Raw genomic sequence first — 7,754 nt, forward strand, 5'->3', positions numbered from 1 at the left:
TTTCTCTTTGTTTTTTTGTTAGTTTAGTTTTTCTCTTTATTTATTTTATCTGTTTTCCATTAGTTCTTTTCGTTTTAGTATTTTGTAAAATATACAACTAGCCCCTAAATTAGTATTAGTAATACGATTACGGTGACAACTAATTTGGCAACTAAATAAAATAGTTTTACATTTTTTTATCATTTAAAAGTATTTAATAATTGTTTTAGCCCCTGTTTTATTCATCAAGGAGCAATTAAAAACTTTATAAAAATGTGGTTTCAACATCACAAATATCCAGGGATCATTTTCCACACTTTGAACATTTTAGTTTCCATGTTTGACAAATTTGATTTTTTTTACTTTAATTCAAATTTGGATTTGAGCTGTTTTGGACTAACGCGAGATTAGGAATAGTAACGGAGGTGATGTGGCTTCATTAGCAGAGGGTTACTGTAGCTTCAATATCCGGGCGTCACAGTGGATGAGTTTTCATGTCGTATAGTTTCCATCCTTATGAAGCGCAGTTTCCCATGTTATCTAACTTTGGTTCCAAAACAATTGGATTTTTCTTCAAAATTTCAGAAAATAAAGAAAGTTTGTTTTTCCCTCTTTTATGTTGCTTCAATCTAATAGAAAAACATATAGTTTGTTCCTTGTGAAGCATAGTATGTTTCCAATGTTATTCCATGTTGATTCCTATGTAAACCTCGCCTCATATGCATTAAAATTTCATCTCTGTAAACCAAATAATTTGCTTCAATTTGACGTCTAAATTTTTCTCATCTCCAAAAGTTGCCCTAAAATACATCACGTATATCTTTTTGTGGGTGCCATATTATAGGGCGGCTGTTAGAAAGTTTGTGTTACAAAGTGATGTAAAACAACCATTTTCTAGTGATCCTATGTGATGTCAAATTTTTAGGGTAGTCGCGCATGATGTAAATATACATCACTTGGGGCTGTATTTTTAGGGTGCCCCAACAACAAACCTCACCATTTTACATATACAATAGCTAGCAAATGTCCAAAAAAGTGAGAGACTACGACTGTTGCTTAAAAAGCAGCACAATTTTGCTTCCGTGCAATGAAGAATTTGCTTCCACGATGCATGACATTTGCTACTGATTTTAGATCGATAACTGATCAACTTGCAGTTTAGTCGGATAATGTGACAGTGGTTGATCAACTTGCGGTTCAGTTTGATAATGTGACAATGTAAGTGTTCTTTAATTAAACCCATTAAGACAAAAAGAAAGGGTGAGCAGTGGGCTATGTCAAGTGGAAGCCGGTGGTTAGGCAAGGTGAGAAAATGTTTTTTAGATGGAGATGATGCTTCTTTTTGGTTGCATGTCCACGTAGATGTAGGCTGATGCACCGACCCAACAATGGGTGGGTTCAACTCGATCACTGGGATAGGAGTTTTTTCTCTATCTTGCTCCATGGTGTTGAACCAATGCATCTAGAAAGCTATGATTCATGGGGGCAGCTTCCCGGACAGAAAAGTGACACCGTCACGTATCGGGATCATATGCCTGAAACAAGAAACGTCATCATATAATTTCGAGGATTACAAAAGAGAAGTAGGTGAGCTCCCTATCCTTGTTTGTCTTTCCACTTCCCTCGTTTAGGAACTTCAAAGAAAATAGAGATCAATGGATCGTGTCCCTAGTGTAAGTGCATCTAGTGCCCCTTAGTGATTTTGGTGTATTGAAGACTTATAGGTTAAGGGACTAATGCTTTTGTGAGTGTACACAGGTCTATAAGTCAATGAGGAGTTTGATCTTTACAGAGAAAGTCGACCCCTAAAAATGAAGTTCTTCGACTGAAGACTTTAAATCTCTGAAGACTTTCTGAAGACTTTGAAAGTGAAGAAATTGGTGTGACCTTGAAGACTTGGTATTCATTCGAGGAACATGAAGCGTGAAGACTTTTGTTTTCGTAGTTTCATTTTCTCTTTCTTGAGTCATAGGAAACACCGTACTGTTAAAGGGGGTCGAGGAAATACTAAGGAAAAATTTCCATGTGATGCTCAACTCAAAATCCTACACCTACCAATCCCTTCGAGTGAAGCCATTGAAAATCTCATACAGTCCAGTCATATTCTTCAGCGACAGAGACGAAGTTCTTCTGGTCTCTGAGGAATTTGTTCTGACTAAAGAGTTAGGAATTCGCCAGTGCGGATTTCCTACACAGTGAGGAACATGATAGCTCTGAGGATTTTGCTACTCAAAATTCTGACCGTTGTTTTGCTATGCGCCAGCTGTCCCAAAATATCTATCCATCTAACGGTCGTATCATTGAAGGGCATTTATGTCTTATCATGCCAGGCTGCTCCCTAGGCTATAAATAGCCGCCCCCTACAACCACTAGCTGGCTGGCTGCTCCGAGAGAAACTGACACTTATCATTTGAGAGCAACCCATCCTCCAAAGACTTTGAGCGAAAATCATCAAGTGAGGAAAAAACCCAAAACCCAAACACCTACAAACCCCAAGTGATTGAGCATCACTGAAGAGATTGATCCTGCGTGGATCCGACGCTTGTTACCTTTGAAGACTGTGCTTCTTCCAGATGGTTAGGCGTCATAGTCTAGAGCATCCAAGAGGAATTGTGGATCGTCGAGTGACCAAGTTTGTGAAGGTTCGGAAGTCACCTGAAGACTTACCACGAGTGATTGGACGAGGTCTGTGTGACCTTAGTTCAAGGAGAATATGGTGAGGACTGGGTGTCCTGAGCTGCGTGTTCAAGACTGGGTGTCCGGGACTGTGTGTCCTCAAGTTTAAATACTCAGCCACTCCAACCAGACGTACAACTGAGACAGCAGTTGGAACTCGTCTACCAAATCATTGTCTTCACCAAGCTTACTGGTTCTATTCCCTCAACTCGTTCATTTCCTCATAACTGTGTTGTGTGTTTGTTCATATATGTGTTTGAAGACTTTGACTGAAGACTTTCTCAATTTCCTCAGTTCAATTTCTTCAGTCTGTTTGTCTTCATCCTGTGTTATCCTGTGCTTACGCTTCCTGTACTCTGTGCCTGTCTTCATTTCATCATGATGACTATGCTTGTATTCTGTTATGTTTACTTTTGAGTACTTATTCCGCTGCGAGTAGTTCTTCGCTAAGGAATTTCCTCACCGGCAAATTCCTCAGTGAAGAATTTCATAAAAATCGCCTATTCACCCCCTCTAGTCGATATAACGCACTTTCACCTAGCATCTAATCAACCGAGATATACATTGATTTAGTTTAATTTGAAATCTAGACCATTAAAACTTACAATCAATGTATTATATATCTATAGCATATGAGAATGAATATGGTGATTTTGTTGCTTTTTCTAATGATCTTATATTAAATAGACAGATTTGCTAGGTGTGAGTGGCTAACAGACGATCTTATATTAAATAGACAGATTTGCTAGGTGCGAGTGGCTAACACGTATATTAAATAGACAGATTTGCTAGGTGTGAGTGGCTAATAGATGATCTTATATTAAATAGACATATTTGCTAGGTGTGAGTGGCTAACAGATGGTCTTCACATTTACTTTTTTGTCTACTCTTTCTCGAAGGCCACATGGTTGATTGTTCATTCTTCCCTGATATATAATAAGAATCGTTCAGGATCGGTTAAGATCTACACATGAAATATACTATCTACATCCTGATTGTTCATTTTGGATCATATTTTGATCATGATTTTAACTAATAAAATATATGTTATGTGTAGCAAATATAATATCATTGAGAACTACATTAAAATACAAATCATGACATGCATTAACATTTTGTTAGTCAAATGTGTGGTCAAAATTTAAACCAAAAACAATAGGGATTGATAAACAGAGATGGAGATAGTACAAGTTTTGCTCAATTACTACATGATTCGCCACACAGCTCAAAATTTTCAGTGACGACCTTGCGTACGATCGGTCTAGTACTTTAGGATGGTTCACAAAGAGAATTTTCCATATATAAGGAGGTGTTAGATTGTTGTAAGAAGCTCCATCGTTACCTAGGATACTCAAAGTAACTACACACAATGGCAGGAGCACTTGCGGTGATGCTACTCATGGCCATCGCGCTGGTTGCCACTACACCGGCGGCAAGCACCATGGACATCGTAGATAAGGACCTGGCATCTGAGGAGTCCATGTGGGTGCTATATGAGCACCGGTGCAAGCACCACAGGGTGGCATGCGACCTCGGCGACAAGGCCCAATGCTTCAACATGTTCAAGGAGAACGCACACATGGTCCACGAGTTCAACCAACGCAACATGCCCTAGAAGCTGAGCCTCAACCTCTTCGGCGGCATGGCCGATGAAGAAGTCGACCGCACATATGGTCGCTGCTCCAACATCATGTCCAACGACCGAAAGCGCTAGCGCCAGGGTCTGCTCACGCATGGCACCATCACCGCCCATGATGACCACCCAGCTATTGTGGACTAGCGAATGATGGGATATGACCAACGTTCGTCGCTGGTGACGAATGCGAAGCACCAGGGGACCTATGGGGGTTGTTGGGCCTTCGCGACGATAGCGGCGGTGGAGGGCATCAACTCCATCAGGACTCGGAACCTAGAGTCATTGTTTGTGCAACAACTTCTAGACCATGACAAGGGGATGAGGGTTGTCATGGCGGCAACATGGAAGGGGCCTTCAAGTACATCCACCATGGCGGCATCAAAACAGAGGTTGATTACCCATATGTTGGCCATGAGCATGACTACTACTTGATTCGCAAGCCGAACGGAGCCCCATCATCACTATCAACAGCTACAACAAATGTCGCCGAATGAGGTTGTGTTGATGTAGGCAGTGGTGCCACAGCCCGTCATCATGGCAGTCAACGCCAACTCGACGGCATTTCAGCGCTATGGCAGAGGCGTCTTCGCTGGGCCGCGTGGGACAAACCTGAACCATGAAATGATGGTGGTAGTATATGGAGTATGAGTCAAAGGGACCCATAAGTTACTGGATCGTCAAATACTCACTGGGCCAAATTGGGGTGAAAACGACTACATCCGCATGGCGCACAACGTTAGTGGTCACGCTGAGGAGAGTTTATGCGGCATCCTCATGTACACATCATATCAGGTGAAATTTAGGAGGAAAGGTGAGAACGATATCATGAAGAGAAATAAGGTATGTGTTTACAAAGCTCTTTTATAACATGCTCGCAAGTATATATGGACTGTTCAAATTTTACAATATAATGATATCAAGTAGATGATGTCAATGATAGTACTCCCTTCCTTTCGGTTTAAAGAGCTCGATTCAAAGATCTAGCCAATCAAGATAGATTGTGAGTCGTGTAATTTTCAAAAGTGCTCAATTAACATGCCCGTTTTTCTCCAAACATTGTGTTTATCAATGCATTAACTGCAATGCATGCACGCGTGGCCACTAAATGACCAAGATTGTTTACATGCATTGGTGAATTTTCTCTTAGTCCTTACATTCAACGATTTAATGCACCTCAAAATCTTAACATGTGACGAGGAGCAATAAAATGAGACTTATCAAACGAAAAAACAAACATTTTGAGATAGGCCCTCAAACTGGAAGGGAGGGAACATATAGCTATAAAAACAAGGAAAACATGTATGTCACTATTAAAACAAAGCAACCAATGCCCTCTTTATCTTGCAATTGGTATGATAATTTTTAGTATTTACACACACACATACAGTATATGCCAGTACAACAAACAATCCAAGACATAGAAACGACCAGTAATAAGACCATGGTAATTACTTGCTAAGATTTTCAACAAAGCCGTAATAAAATTACAATGGACACATAATTGTCGAGTACCAAACTGAACAAAGTTATGCGAGAGTGCCAAACAAAAACATCACCACACAAAGAGCAAGCCTTCACGTTCTATAGCAAGATTCTCCATGGTTCAAAACTTTTAGACAACAAATAATGGTAGTAGAGGTGCTCTTCTACCATCTAGAATGTTCAGTTCTACTAGCTAGTAGCCCTAAGAAGAACAAGTAAGAATAAAAGGCAAGACTCATACATAATAGATACTCCAATGGCATAACAAACCAGCAATGATGTAGGACATCCTTATCAAGCACTTCTTATAGCCCTACAGGAAACGGAGACCCCTGAGTTGCACAATCTTCTTCTCTCATATCATCGAATAGTGGAAGGGGAATAAGGCTCTCCTTGAGGTAATGCTTGGTGATCCAAAGGTTGATTTCTTGGACATCCATGCTTTTCAGATATCCTAAGAACTTGCCATCGATGTCACAATGAAACACACGCCCACGACCACGAGTGAGTTGGATTAGTAGCTCACCATCATTGTGAACAGCCATCCTAGGGAACCTCGTCACCTTTGAACGTGGTATTGGACCAAATCCCCAAATAATAATATGTTGCTTCAAAGTCCAAGTTATCCGTCTCAGCATCATAGTCTTCTATTACCCAAACATGTATGGCCATTTGGTCACGGATGACACTACATAAAGCAAGAGTGCCATCCATCTTCAACAACTCATGGAAGCACAGCTGGAATGGACGAGCCATCAACCGGGATGTTTCGACTGTTGTGTTGAACACCATCATTGTGCAGCCACGAAGTCCTCAGTGGAGGCTAATATGGTGGTGAACTGGTGGACAATCGGACGAATCCGATAGGCCCACACATAACACAATTTCCATGGGTGTTGTCCGTGTGATGTTTCGTTCTATGATGCATCTTGGGTCACTAGATCCCACTGTTGGAGTAGAGAACCGAAGCACCTGGTATTCTTCAGATGGTTGGTGTAGATAGAAGCTAGCAATGTGATGCATAATTCATTGTAGGCTTGGACTCCATAGGGGGGCACACCCATGGGTGATCGAGTTGCACACGAAGAAATTTTCTGCAGGAGAAGAAGAAGTTCGCACACTCACGGATCCATGAGAGACGGTGATTAGGCCATCATGGGCAGCCTGGAGTTTATTGTAGGCCCGGACCTCGGGGCATAGCTGTTGTTTTCCTGCACTGGTGTAAAGCGAAAACAAGAGGTGGGTGGTTTGTTGTTGGATGAGGTGGCTGAGCAACGGGAGCAAGGGCAGGCGGTGGTGGTGGTACACATGTACTTATCGGTGGATGTGGCACTGCACCACCACTTGCGGACACGACTGCAGCGCATGACGTCCCTGGCCGGCAAAAGGACGAGGATCTCTTTGACAATGATCAACTCGGGAAGCTTGTCGAGCACGGTCACGACTCCATGGCCTGGCATGGTGACTACTGGTTGTTGGTGCTCCATCATATCCGATTCCGAATAACTAGAAACAAGAGAGGAGATGTAAGAATGGTGCATGATAGGTTTGTCGCAGGGGCGAGAGGATTTCACCAAGGGTGGACAGAGGAGTCAGACAATGGTGACCTACCATGTCTGTACAGACAAGGCATCATCTATCTCCTTTATCCGCCCCAGCTAAAATCCTTTCGCCCCTGCCGCAAATCCATTATGCACCATTCTTACATCTCTCTTGTTTCTAGTTATTCAGAACTGGATCTGATGGAACAGCAACAACCAATGGAGGCGCAATGCCACCTTCACCGACAAGTTCATGCTAGACCACCGTCGCCACTAGCCCTGGCTCCCGCTCCTCAGCCACGTCATCTAGCCATAGACCACCTGCCTCGTGTTTTCGCTCGACACCGGTGCAAGCCATTAACAGCTATTTCCACATGGTCCGGGCCTACAATAAACTCCAGGCTATCCATGATGGCCTCATAATCGTCTCCCATGGATCC

The 7,754-nt window shown here is 42.2% G+C and overlaps 1 pseudogene; it reads left to right on the top strand.

The window, feature by feature from the left end:
- The first annotated feature begins 4,024 nt into the window (after positions 1-4,024).
- Positions 4,025-5,158, top strand: LOC123167628 (ervatamin-B-like; annotated as a pseudogene).
- The last annotated feature ends 2,596 nt before the right edge of the window (positions 5,159-7,754 follow it).

Source organism: Triticum aestivum, chromosome 1A, assembly GCF_018294505.1.
Source record: "Triticum aestivum cultivar Chinese Spring chromosome 1A, IWGSC CS RefSeq v2.1, whole genome shotgun sequence".
NCBI classification, from domain to species: Eukaryota; Viridiplantae; Streptophyta; class Magnoliopsida; order Poales; family Poaceae; genus Triticum; species Triticum aestivum.